General features: G+C 37.5%; 1 long non-coding RNA gene and 1 pseudogene across 1 annotated transcript in view; one reads left to right on the forward strand and one right to left on the reverse strand.

The window, feature by feature from the left end:
• The window catches only part of LOC150007243 (uncharacterized), a 100145-nt gene extending 92031 nt beyond the window's left edge, over window positions 1-8114 (reverse strand). The window contains exon 1 of the long non-coding RNA XR_016511799.1: window positions 8037-8114. This is a non-coding gene — a long non-coding RNA (uncharacterized LOC150007243). The remainder of the gene's footprint in view (window positions 1-8036) is intronic.
• Window positions 3122-3215, forward strand: LOC150007244 (U6 spliceosomal RNA; annotated as a pseudogene).
• Window positions 8115-14961: the final 6847 nt, after the last annotated feature.

Consider the following 14961-nt stretch of genomic DNA (forward strand, 5'->3'; position numbering starts at 1 on the left):
AGGTCTCTTCCAGCAAGCCATTCAGCCTCTATCATGAGATACCAAAAACAGAGAGGATAAAAGCAGAATTTTGCCTTCAATATTTGAAATAGTGATGCAATAATCATAAATGTACCTGGGAAGTTGCAGAAAGAATAAGAATGAAACTCACACTGAGAAATACTCACTAAGAGATTTCAGATCAAAGAAAAGACTCGCTTAAGGACCAATATATTTTGGAATTCAGTATCAGATTTTAGAAAAAAAATAGAATATATATGTTATATATCATGATACACTTCCAGCAGGATCTGAACAGTACCCCATTATCAAATACTTCTAAAGTGAAACAAAAGAATATTCACACTAAGAGTGATAAAGACTACAAAAGTCATGCATAAAGTAGTTTACATTGGTAAATGAATTTAAGGTCAGGTTTCGAGTTTCTAAAATATTTCCTCTTTTCATAGCTTTTTGGATTTCATAATTGAAGGTGAACTGCAGGTGAGGGACTTGGACCTCTACTATGTCCTGTTACCAGGTGAGGGAAATACTAATGATAAACTGACTGACTGATTTACTAGAACTAATGTTCCACGAACAATGAAGACACCACATATGCCAAGTTTGTAGCATACCTGGCACATGTTTGTTTCCTGCTTATGACTTAATTATAATTCATTATGTGACTCAACTGAATTAAAAAGTAGGCCTTGAAAATAAAATACAGGTCACTCTACAAATATCCAGGTAAGCTATTAAGTAATTTCCATGTGACTGTTCTAATTCATGGCCTAAACTATAGTTAACTTAAAACTTTTACACTTAACTTGCAAATAAACAATTGAGAAAATCAGGAAGTGTTGTAATTAGATTATTAGTCCCTAAAATTCAATCATCAGTGTACCATTAAAGGACTTAAAATAAACATTTAACTCATTAAAACTCAGCAATCATTCCTACTCTGTAATTGTACAAATATGTGGAATGATTTAATGTTTCTTCTGTCATCTGTTGAGAGTCCTCTATACCTGGATCCAACATATTTTATTTATTTATTTATTTATTTTAGATTTTATTTATTTATTTTCAGAGAGAGTAGAAGAGAGGGAGAAAGAGAGGGAAAGAAACATCAATGTGCAAACATCAATCAGTTGCCTCTCACACGCTCACAACTGAGGAACTGACCCACAACCCAGGCATGTGCCCTGATAGGGAATTGAACCAGCGACCTTTCGATTCACAGGCCAGCACACAATCTACTGAGCCATGCCAGAAAGGACCCAACATATTTTAAAAGTACAAATTTACAAGTAAGGATATAGCTATCAAGTAAAAATTTACTACTGAATTTCTTACATCATTTTACTCTAGTATTGCACTGATATTTTTCTCTCCTCTGTCCATCTCTTTTTATCTTCAGTCTTCCTTGATTTTACAACTGGGAATATTTTCCCATTAGATTTTTACATGATTCTTATTTTTAAATGCTGAAATATGTTGGCCTTGATCTTTAGATTTATCATTTAATGTTGCTAAGAATTAGAAAAATAATGAAACACTAAAAATAAAAGTAGACATCTGAAAAAGATTTTAGCACAATTGTTACCCTTAATAAACTTGTGGCTTGTGTCTACAGTATTATTGTCAACATGATGATGGCTACTATACTTTTTGAGTTTTTGCCTTGTAAACAGGTGGTAAAGAGATAACTTAATTAGCCCATCTGCCATAAGGTGCACTAGTAAACAGTTTTAAAACTACAAGAAAAGAAAAAACAACAACAAATAAGGTTTCAATTATTGCACAGAAAATAATGTCTGGCTTATCATATCCTAACATAAAGTAAATCAACTTTTTTTTTCCAGTTCTTAATTCAGTTCTTTTCCTCAATTTAATTCTTTCAAAAGTTTATGTATCATCAGGAAGAGGCAGCCATTCCTTCCGTGTAGAAATACCCAAAAGTGGTTAATTATACTAAAAACAGAAAAGACATAACACCGTTAAAAAGGGTAAATGACGAATGGCTAAATGCCATAACTAAGTTTTAGAAGTATTACCATTAACCACCAAAATTATTTCCTTCCTAAAGGACCATAATTTGAAACAGCACATATTTTAGAAACTGCCCATTGACCTGTATAAACTGCAAAATAAAGAGATGTGCCTATCCTTTCCCTGCCTCCCCTGCAGTAACCCACTAATGGTTTACATTATGCTCTCCCACTTCCTGGGTCCACCAGGCCCTTCATTACCATTTTCAGTATCCATATGCAGAATGAATTCCAAATACCTTCAAGCTTGTCTTCAGCAAATAGGTAACTAAAATTTACCATCATGTGTTTTTTGTTTTGGGATTTTTTTAAAGCATATTATTTATTTAATTTTTAGAGAGAGGGGAAGGGTGGGAGAAAAAGAGGGAGAGAAACATCCCTGTGTGAGAGATAGATACACCAATTGGTTGACTCTCACACACACCCAGCTAAGGTACCTGGCCCTCAACCCAGGCATGTGCCCTGACTAGGAATCGAACTAGAGACCTTTTGGTTTGCAGACTGGCAATCAACCCATTGAATCACACCAGCCAGGGATATCATCATGTTTTTATGAAGCACTTAGGGACATATTGTTATATGGAAATATTATAATAAAATTTATTAATCCATTTCTCTGATTATTTAGGTGGAATAATTGATGACCAATGAGTACTGATTTGTTCAAGGGCACACAGTCAGTCCTTCAGTGCCAGAGTCCAGACTAGAACTCAAGTCATCTGACTCCTCTGCAGTGAGTGCCCTTTCCTGGGCCCCCACAGATTATGTTTCATGTATTTGACTACATCAGATAAATAGAACTGTTGTTAATAGGTGGCTAAGTCCTTTGTCTTCCACATTGGGCTCTTGATTTTCCTTATTTCAATGCCACATTATGCTTTTCTGATTTTATGAGATTTAACATCACACTTTCTCCAAAGCATCAAGAGCTATACTGCCAATTTAAACTATTGTTTCTGTTATTTACTTGAGTTTGGCTAAGTAATTTTCATAGTTATAAGGATAAGAGATCCATAAACCATATCCATGGTATAAGAATGATCACCACCTATCTGCAAAAAAAAAAAGAAAAGAAAAATTTTAGTGAGGTGCAGCACATATTCTGAAATTGAAATGATACATAGATTAGCATGGCCCCTGCACAGGGATGACTGGCCAATTTGTGAAGCATTCCTTTTTTTTTTTTTTTAATTTTAGTGAGAGAAAAAAATGATAAACAACAAATAAATAGTCCATGAAGTAGATAATTCTCAAGGAGATTTTAGTTAGAACTCAGATGGAATAGGCTGAGGTGTTGTCAAATGCCAGAGTTCTTTGTCACTCTTGCCAAAACTGTTGCCATGACAAGTTTTAGAGAAGCAAAGAGAGCAATGGAAAGCACTTTCTCTTTGAGGTAGAAAAGGACTCTATAAGTTAAGCATGTCCCCAAATTATATTATTTGTATTTGTTAAAGGAACACAATAGTAATAGAGTGTAAAATAGTGTAATGGCCAAAAAAATCAAATGTTTGCTCTTGTATTTACCCAAAGCTGGTATTCCTTGGACAATGGAGGCACTATCATAATGCTGTTTGCTACAGGGGAAGATTCAGTGCAATGGGTCTGCTTCAATACCATGTAGGGGGGGTTCAGACACAGAGGTAGTTACATGGTCTCCTTTATAAGATTCAGAATCATCAGAAAACAACCATAAAGTAAGGGTCCAGGGTATTTACTGTCTTTCACTATTTATTATGTGCTTTGTCACATATTCTGCACAATATATTTATGAATGAAAATCCCATATCAATATGCAATAATCCCCCTTGTTGCAGTAGATAGCATAGGAAGAACTCTGAGACTATGCTGTTGTTGCTGGCCAGCGACTAGCATCCTGGTTGCCAGGCAACACTTTTTAACACTTAGGTAACAGCTAGGAATGAACAGACAGAGTAGAAAAGGGCAGGGCCCTCGCAGAGGCTAAAAGCAAAGGAGGACATGCCTCACCCATTGACCCAGTCAGTAGTCCTGAGCCTTGTTTGATAAGGCTGCCAGGCATTCCAAACAACAAAATAGTGCAGGTGGGTAGCCCTTGAAAGTCTATGGGTACCATCTCCACTAGCTGAGAAAAGGAAAACCTTTAGACTGTATGTTCATCCCAAGGCCTAGAAAGGGAAGAGGACGACCACAGTGCCCAAAGACCCATAAAACAACTTTGGTCAACTGCTTGCTTCCCGTCACGTCACATATGCAAAGTGAACAAATAACATCTGGAGCAACATAAGGATTCAGGCTAACAGATCCCCCCAACACATACCTACATTTGGGTAGTCATGTCTCCCTGGGAAAGCTGGCACCACCTTTACCCGCCATTCAAAATGTAACTTCTTCACCCCCACAATGCCAATTATAGAAGTCCTCAGAAAAAAGGACTTTCTCTCTTCTTTTGGCCTTTTTGACACATGGGGGCCTCTGACCACACAGCCTCTGGTCAGGTCACTTCTGGCCACCCAGGTGCAGGTCACCGGGGCTCTGGCCACCCTGCTTTTGCCACCCTTGCTCTAGCCACACTTGCTTTTGCTCTCCCATAAGAACTTAGCCCTGATAAACGTTGCTTGCATGCTAGAAGACTTGCTGATCTAAAATTCTTTTACTGCATCAGCAAGAAGAACCAGAGTTTCTCCAGTAACACCTTCAAAACGGGACCAAGATATCTTATCTGCCTAGAATACTCTGTGTCTAATATTTAGCTGATCCCCTACTACTGGAAAGACATGTTTTGTCATTCCCAAGTTTCCAAGATATGATTATAAAAATAACAGAAGTAAATCAGATATAGAAAAGGTAGAACTTCACCAATAGGCTTTAATTTGGTTTATAAAGTACACAGAGGCCCGGGAGAAATATTAACTATGTTCATTCATATGAAAATTTATTCTATATTCAAGCCCAGTACCTTCTCAAAACTGCCACAGCAGATGAACTTCCAAATTAACTTTAGCCTTTTACACCTTGGGTAATCAATGAGGAACTTTAAGCCACTATATCTAAAAGCATTTTAAAAATTATAACAGGTATAGCTTTAATTATTGTGTGTATTTATTTATATCCAGCCTGTCTCAAGCAAAATAAAATGTGAAACAAACAAAAAAAGGAACTGAAAAAAAGTGAAACTTATAATTTTATTTTTTTTAATTTTAAAAAGATTTTAGTTATTTTTATTTTTAAAGAGAGGGGAAGGGAGGGAGAAAGAGAGAGAAAAACATCAATGTATGGTTGCCTCTCCTATGCCCCCAAAGGGGGACCTGGCTCACAACCAAGGCATGTGCCCCAACCGGGAATCAAATCACAGGCTGGCACTTAACCCACTGAGCTGCACCAGTCAGGGCTAATTTAAAAATGTATAAAAACAAAATAATTAAAACAGAATTAAAAAAAAATTTTTTTTTAATTTTTGTTTTTAGAGAATGGGGAAGGGAAAAAGAGAGAGAAACATCAATATGTGGTTGCCTCTCACACACCCCGAGCCAGGGACCTGGCTTGCAACCCAGGCATGTGCCCTGACTGGGAACTGAACCAGTGACCCTTTGGTTCACAGGCCAGTGCTCAATCCACTGAGCCATACTAGGCAGGGCTAAAATAGAACTTTAAGCTTCCTGGCAGCTAAAGCAAAAGAGAAATTCAGGGTGCTATTTTTTTTTTCTTTCCTTTTGTCTAATAAGAGAAAGTATAAAAATACATGTTAAAAGATAGATTTTTATTGTCATGGTATAATTAAGTTATAGGAGGAATTATATATGAATGCCAAAAAACAGATATTGAATATAAGATTGGACAAAACTTTCAATTGCAGTTTTTGTAGATACCACAGAGGTATTCTTTATATTAGCATTTCTTAAAGTGGAAAAAATTAAGGAAGCAAACTTAATTCACGAGGATAATTGTTTGCCTCAGAGAACTAAATTAGTGGAGTTGAACGTTTCACAGCTTCTTGTTCTAACTTGAGTCAGGAACTTAGCTGGGAAAAAAAGTAAAGCAGTAATTCTGAAAGTGTGATTTAAAGAGCCCCTGAAACATACTATTCAGGATTTCTTTTGAAAAATGAGGCTTTCTGGGCCACATTCTACAACTACTGAATCAAAATTTCAGATGTGGATCTCTCGGAATCTCAATAGCAAATCAGTTTCCCAGGTGAATGTTATGCATATATGGTGCTGGTTATCCACAATCTCTCAGGATCAAACCCACCCTTCTATAGCTGGCCTTCTAAGGCTGAGGCTGGGTTCCTGTAAACGCATTTCTTCTTTGCCACCCAGCTCCCTGTTAGGTTCTGCCAAACAGCGAGACAACGTTAACTAGGAGGAAGAAGACAGACCACCATCCTTCCAGTATGACTGTAGTTAGCTCCTGTCAGCTTCACCCAGCCTCCACACTTCAGCTCAGCAGTTCTAATAGTTTCTGGTAGCAGTTGGTTTAGTTCTGCTTTATTTCCATCTCCCAGAACCAGCCCCAAGGCGCCCCTCAGAGCACCAGCATCTTCTGAAATCTGGGCTCCAGATTCATGGGGCTCTCCCCTGCATTCCTGAGGCACTAGCACCGACCAGGCAGCGACCTCATCTCCAATGTCTAAATTTCTCCTCTGCGTCTCTGGGATCCCAACACCTATATAACCAATTCCCTCTTAAAATAATTGATGTGGTTCCTTTTTTCCTAACTAGGAAAAACACTAAACAAATGCTAAAACTTGAGTTCTAGTGACTTAGAGGATTAAGAAAAGAGACAGCGTATCCCTTAGCCAAGGAATCTCAATTGCCAATTGGTCTGAGTCCTCTTTTGGCACTATTAAATGAAAGACTGGAACCAGATACTTCAAATACTACATTCTGTTGCCTTAAGAAATCTCCAGGAGCTTTGGGCTCCAGGTGAGCACACAACAAAGTTGAAATTCTGTTTTCAAAAATAAAAATTGTTTACATAATCTTTCCCAGATTCAGAGTTAATCCAGTTCTATATAGGAGCGGCCCACTTATGAGTCTGTAAGCAGAACAAAATTTTTTCACAAAAAAAAAGGTTTTTATTCTTCTTAATGGCTTCCATAGGAAACATTACTTGCATTAACTGCAAGACAAAGACCAAACCTTGGCCCTATATTTAAAGTTATCCATGATGTTATACCTACATACTTCTTCAAACCCACGTCAATCATCTTTATTAGGGCTCTGCCTCTGCCTGAGCTAGTTGTTCCCTGCCACACCTCATAGGTGGATTCCTGCCTCCCTACCTTGGCTCAGGCAGTTTTCTCCACCTTAAGTGCCCTCACTGAAATACAGATACTAGAGCAATGTACAGATTGGGAACTCAGCACATGTTGAAACTGGCTTCCATTGCCTTTCTCCTACAGTAAGGTTTCCTCAGGATTATTCTGTGTTGAACTGCCATAGCAGTAACTTTATGTATACATTTTACACACAGCTTATGTTATCTTGTGAATTGCCTGTATATATATCCAGCCTTTCCTCCTAGATTATATACGTTTTTTAAGGACAAGCTATATATCATATATCATATTGTATGCCCAAAGTGCCTCACAGATTTTACATAGACTGGTGACTGATATGTGTTTGTTGAGTAAATAAATGACCTATGAATACTCATCTACTTTTTTAATGTCATTCCTTTCCCCTCTACTATACTGTATATGTCTCAAATTATTTTGCACATTTGGAGGATATAAATAATGTCCAGTATGCTTTATAATATGTTTACAAGGTTATAAAATAACTTTGTCTAGATCTGCATAATACTTTCCATACATTAACTGTTTAAATTTTGGTGCCAACTATGTGGAACTATTCTCTATTTTAACCAAGGAAATGAAGGCTCTGAGAACTTAAGTGCCCTTGTCCAAGGTCACATAATGAGACAGTGATATTCCTGGAATTTGACAAGGGCCTTTTCACACACATTGCATGGTCTCTCAAGAAGTTAGTGTTTAGACAATAATGATGACAGTAATGAGCTCACCTGACAGATTGCTCTTCTTCCTCTGCAGAGCCTTGCTTCAACACCAGGAACAACCTGAAAGGAGTGACTCACAATTCCCAGCAGTAGCGCCAGTTCATGTGCTGGGATTCTGACCACAAGTATAATGATCAGGCCAGGGAGTCAGATTTCTGCTGAATTTAGAAAAGCATCTTTGTATTCATGAAAGGAACTCAATGGGTTGGTAATAGCACTGCAGCTCTTGGATCCCCATCGCCTCTTCACCCCAGCCAGCTATGGGAGCATAGCTATAGGAGAAGGCAGACAGGCAGCAGAGATAAGTGTGGCTTCCCCACATAATCCTCTTTCCCATTTTAAAGCTTAGAGTGGTTGCTGGGTAACCCAGTCCTATGTATCAGTTCATAAAATCTCTCTGGCCCACAAAATTTCAAACACACCTACAACACAGAGGCACTTGAGCACAGTGAATATATTTTCCACTCCTGTTGAGCTCTCTGAAAAATAGGATTAATATGCACATTTAGTGGCACTCTCCACAGAGGACTTGTAGTGAAGAACATGTTTTATTTAATATTTGTTAATAACTTTACAGAGCTTTCTGATCATTTCAACAGGTTCTCCAGAGTATCCAAAATTAATTAATATCCACTTTTCCTCTATGTAATACTTGCTACATAAGCTAGCCTCATTGTATGACAAATATTAGATTAGAACAAAGAGCAAATCTGGTGAAGCTTAATTTCCTACATCAGTTCAAGTAGAGAATGTCTCTCAAACCTTTTAAGCAAAAGAGTTGCCCGGATTGTTTTTCATTTCTCGTCCCTGCCTCCCCTTCATTGCCTTTTCTTGCCTCTCCTGCCCCTTTTCCTAATCACCCAGTCTTCCCTTCTACCTTGCTCCTTTCTAACTCTCCCCCCTTTCTTTCCTTTTGTGAAAAAGGGCCTTAGCCTTTTGAGAAATTTCTTCCTTTGCTGCACTCTCTCTAAAGTCTAGTCTTAGGAGCCAATTCTGTTTGCATAATATAAAAGTTAGAAAACTGAAAGTTTCATGAACCAAGGATGGAGGGGAAAGTTATAAATTTTATTGTGCAATCCATTGTCTCTGAGTTAATCTATCATCAGAGAACTAGGAACAGTTTTCCTGATTAATCCCTCATTCAACTGCATCCTATATTGGTAAAAATATATGCTTAAGAGGAGTTGACAGAAACTATCAGAGAACTAAAAATTATAAATTAAGTATAAAAATATGTCTGCAGACAGGAAGTTAGTATTTTCACTATTAGAGAAATATAATATTTTGCCATTATAAATGATGATATAATTTTATTTGGGTGACATAGGATTATGAGCAATGTTTCATTTTCTGACAAAAAGAAGATGAGGATCATGAAGATTAACTGTTGCTGAAGAAAGGGCAAGGATAATAACAGTGTAGATGCCTGAAAATGAGCACATAAAAAGTCAATCTAAACAAATGGGCAGAAAGAAGTCAACTTGAAACCATGTACAATAAAATTATGTAACAATAAATTGCAATCATTAAAACAGCAATGAGCCATAGCTAGTGTGCACTGGTCTGTGAACCAAAAGGTCACTAGTTTGATTCAGGCGGGCCAGATCCCCGGTTGGGGGCATGATCAATGTATCTCTCGCACACATAGATGTTTCCCTCTCTTTATCCCTTCCTTCTTCTCTATCTAAAAGTAAACAAATACAATCTTAGGGGGGGAACAAACAGCCATGAGGTTAATTTACTTCAGACTTTCTTTCATCCACTAGAGTCAGCAGATTATCCCAAGGTGAAGAAAAGATATAGGGGGAGCCTAGTAGAAGGAGAGCTGTGGGACACAGCTACAGACAAAGCCACCCTGAGAAGAGGTCACAAAGGCTAAATGTTTATTCAGTGTTACTGGAAGGCAGCCAGAAAGGTTTGCCCTGCCTTTTGTTCCCAAGTCTATAGCTTAAATGGATGGTCCTAAAAAATGCTACTGGTTACCTTGATGACTCAGGCACCCAATACAAATAGCTGCCTGGTATGGCCACACAACTATTTACCACACAACTCCAGGGGACACCATTTATGTAGACCATGTGAGAGAAGGACCCTGTGTTTGTGAGATGTGGAAGCCCTTCTGTGGTAAACTTCTTGGGTCATGTAGAATAAAAAGAAAAAAAGTAGGATATAAAATACAGGTGATATATACATACATATATTCATATCTAGAAATAGACAGAGTATGGTAATGATTTTTTTTCAGATAAAACATAGGCAAAGAAGAATGACCAGAAGAAACTACATCAAAATAATAAAATATCTGGAAGAATGACTAAAATCATTTTTTCTTATTCCTCATTTTCTGTATTTTCATATTGACTAAATAAGCAACTTTTAAGTAAATTAACAGCATTTAATAAATCAGTAGCTTAAACATCCAAATTGATACTATTTGTAACTTCAATATTATAAAGTGTGGAAGATGTAAGGATTAAAATGATTTCTATAAAGATGAAAATTCTTTAGAAAAAAAAGGTGTTATTTTTCTATGTGTTTACATTTTAAACTAGTTTTTATTTTTTCATTTTAAACTATTCAATAAAATAGAAGTGACTGCACATAAGGTAAATATATGCCATTAAACCCAAACAAACTCCATTCACCATCACTTTAATTGGACCTCAAAAGTGCTCTAGGACACTGAACATCACCCAACTGAAGGTCAAGTGTGATGGAGGGGAAGTTGGAGAGTAAAATAAAATTTAATCCTAACTGATCAGAGAGTTAAAATATCCAATTGTTATAAATTTAGCAAAAACACATGTTAAATGAGTATCAAGGTTCTATTAGATTGTGTTCTATTTGGGAACAAGCTATCCAAAAAGTATTGTTTGGAAAAGACAAGATAGTGTACATTGATACTTTTAATTGTAATAATCAAATTATATCTGCTTATTGGTTAATTGGTTAATAATTAGTCAATGTATTAACTTCCTGACGTGAGCTTACATCCAGGGGCATAAGGAAGGAGGGGATAGACACAGAAATATATCACCAGTCCCTGTTGACCTGGTAAGGGCACCAAAATCTATAGGTATTTATTTCCTTCTTTTAAATGCTTGATAAATTAAAAGAAAACAATAAAATAAATATATCTTGGCATAAATAACATCTTAATTTCATATTATGCACATTAGTTTCATAAAAAAATAAAGGCTAGTATATAACTAATAGGAAAATAGTGTGGTTGGAAATCCCTTGTGCAAGGAATCGTCGTCGTCGGCAGCCGTCCGTCTCGAGAGACGATGGTGTAGCTTCTTAAGAGTCTATCTGCACCGCCGAGAATGGCTGTGCAGTCCGACTCGGGAGTGACACGGTATCTGTCTCCTCCCGTGTTGAATCAACATCTTGCGATGACGCTGGAGTGTCCTCTCCAGTGAAGCTGAAGCTACAGAGCCTGGGTAGGGTGATATGGAGGGTCTGCTGTTGCCCATGCAGCAGACCCCCCCTCTCTTCGCAGCTGAAGGGTCCAAGGGAAAGACGGAGTCAATACAGCTTGGCTTCAGGTGCGCCACAGGAATTGCCAGTGTTGACTACAACGTCAAACCGCCTTAGGGACTCCGGCTCCGGATTTTCTGTCGGGGTTTACTCCCTTAGCCTTCCCCCTGAAGAGGTATGCCGCAAGGCAGCGGAGGTTTTTTGGAGTCAGAGTTTTCCTTCTCTGTGTGCAAGGAATAGTGCCTATCAAATTGTAGCGTTCATTGTTTCATCTTGGATACAAGGCTATTTAACATTTTCATCATTTGTGTGGCTGGTAGACTAAAGCATGTGATGATTACATTTACAGATAATAGCAAATTGAAATAAGTGGTTATTACTTTGGAGGACAGGATTAGAATTCTAAATGACCTTGTAAAGCTGGAACAAGGATCATATAAATAGACTCATGAGCAATTGTATTAAGAGGTGTGTGGGAAACTACACTAAGGAATTTTTTTAACTACACAAACAAAATACAGCAAATTCTTGAACAAACATTTTTTAAATGCAGAAATCACCATCCATCACAAATGAGTACACTTAAGTATAGCAATTAAAATTTTAAAATCCTTCATTTTGGAGGTGGTTTAACAACCATATGAGTAAAAGGAAACAGAAAATAATAATATATTCTCCCACTATATCTGGTACCATGCAATCTCTCCTGAATCAAGGTTTACTCTAATTTGGCAGAAAATTATTTTCTGAGGACATTTGGCTACAGAGCTACTGCATCTGACAGATTTCTCAATGAGTGGAAGGACTGTCAGAACAGTGGCACAGGGGAACTAAAATTGGGATCTAAGTCAGTTCAACCAGTATTTATAACACACTTATACATAACATTGCACCAAGTATTACAAAGCAGTAAGATGCATAGGACATATTGTCTGTGGTTAGATGATTTAAAAGAACTAAAATCGCAACAACGTGCATTTTCTTCCTTAATTGAACAGTAAATAATTTTCACTTATTTCATAAAATTAGTGGCATTTGTCAATTACATGTGTCATAACAATCTCTCCAAGATAAATATGGGATAAATTGAACATTAATGAAAATAAATATAGAAATATTTATAAAAATGAGTGATACCCACAGCAACATCACAAGCACACCTAGAGTAGCTTTGATGAGTTAGTCCCAAGGATTGCACTCCAGACATATCAGAAAGCTGACAGCCTTCCAGGACATAATGGCTAGTTAAAAATCAATACATATGCCTATTTTTGGCACAGGTCATTTTATTACTCTGCTTTGCTCATATTTGAAAGCCAGTCACAGAGGTTTAAGGAGAGCTCATTAACTTTGCTGAGAGAGTAAAATATATAAAAAGACTGGATTAAAACAATGGAATTAGAAAACATCTGAACCCAGGAATGCCATGGAAAGCAAATCATTTATGTTTTATCCATATGATTTTATCCAGTTTTAAATATAATCAATGAATGATTTGCACTATTTCCCCCCATAAAACTATAACATGTGTTAGCTGTGTTTTATATTCAAGGATAATAAATGCTCTAAAGAAACATCCTACTCTAAAGAAAATAAGCAGCACTACAGGAAAAAAAATACCTTAATTATTATTCATTATATCATTTATATACCATTTCTTTTAAAATAATAATAATAAATGTAAGATTTGGGGATATAAAGTATCAAACAGTAGTAGTGTTACAGAGTGGGGCTGTCCAAAAATCCCCAGAGCCTGCAGATTGGGGAATGAGGAAAAGGGAACCGCTTATAAAATTCCTTTGCATGACTATAGCAAGTAGCTTAGTTTCTCAGTTATGCAAATAGCTTTGGTTCTTCCAAGGCCCCAAGAAGATGGGAGGGGTTTTGACCATGGAATGGTTCGGAAAGAGCATACAGAGCCTACACAAGGTTCTGTGAATGGTCAGAACTGGTTACCACACCCACTGCTTCAGAGGATGCAGTTAGGGGTTTAAAAATAGGCGGAAAACATTTTAGCTGGGATCCCCATGCGGTTTTGTGAAGAGGAGAGTTGATCCACACAGTTTGTAAGGAAGGAGAACACCATGCAGCTTTGAAAGGAAAGGGAGAACTCTATGCGGTTTACAAGGAGGTTGGAAACTCCACGTGGTTCTGCATTAAGAGCTATAGAGCACCACAACACAGACAAAGCCTCCCCAACCAGGATCGAATGATGGGGAACTGCTGGTAAAACTGAACTGTGTCTGGGAAGTAGGAAGACTGTATCTCTGACTTTTCAAAAACTAGCCTGGTTTGGTAGGGGGACACAGAACTATGTCTGTGGGTGTTTTAAAGCAAATAAGACTTAACGGCAGAAATCTGCAAGCAATCTAAATCTATATAAATATTAAATAAAAAATTATTTTTCTTTTCACCAAACTCTGGTCTTGAGAGTTATGCTTCTGGCAGCGGGCAATCGGGCCCCTAATAACGGAACAGCCCATGGGTTCTATTATAGTAGCACTATAAGGCCTTTTAGTAACTTGAAGTTTTCCACAAAGCACTCCAGATTAAAAATTCTCTGAACAAATTCTATGTGACTGTAACTCTCAGGATTGGTGTTAGTACTTGAAGTGGAATTTTTATTTAATTGTATTTTTACAAAATTGTAAAAGGTCACATATCAAATGAGAGGGAATGTCTTTTGTGGGGAAGAGGAGGGAATGGCAGTAGGGATAGAGAATAAACATGAAAAAAATTTTAAACTAAAGTGAGAAGCTTTTATGGACTGATAATGATAAAGTGGAATGAATTAAGAAGAATAAAGTTAATTGCCCTATAGTTTGAAAAATACTTTTAAAAGGGAGGGTGGCAATATATATTTTCTGGGTGGGACAAAAGTTACCTAACACAGTGGTTTTCAAGTTTTCAATGGCACAATAGTTCTCAAAATGTGGTCCTGGGCCTGCAGCGTCCCCTGGGAACTGTTAGACATGCAAATTATTAGGCCCTATACCAGACTTACTTAGCCAGAAACTCTGGGGTGGGGCCCTAATCCTGTTTTAACAAAGCCCTACAGGTGATTCTAATGCATGATAAAGGTGCAAAATCACATTAGTAACACCTGGGAGCTTTTTCTTTTTTTTTTTAAGATTTCTAAAATTTATTTTTAGGGAGCGGGGAAGGGAAGGAGAAATAGAGGGAGAGAAACATCAATGTGTGAGAGATACATCAATTGGTTGTCTCTCACATGCCCCCAACTTGGGGCCTGGCCCACAACCCAGGCAGGTGCCCTGAATGGAAATCGAATTAACGACCCTTTGGTTCACAGGCTGAGCTCAATCCACCGAGCTACACCAGCCAGGGCCACCTGGGAGCTTTTAAAACTAGCAATGCCTTTTCCTGGTCCCACACCAATTAAATCAGAATCTTTGGGGATGGAGCCTTGACCTCAATGCAAATTTCAACAATC

The sequence above is a fragment of the Furipterus horrens genome, unplaced genomic scaffold (genome assembly GCF_987537825.1).
Source record: "Furipterus horrens unplaced genomic scaffold, mFurHor1.1.pri manual_scaffold_6, whole genome shotgun sequence".
Lineage (NCBI taxonomy): Eukaryota > Metazoa > Chordata > Mammalia > Chiroptera > Furipteridae > Furipterus > Furipterus horrens.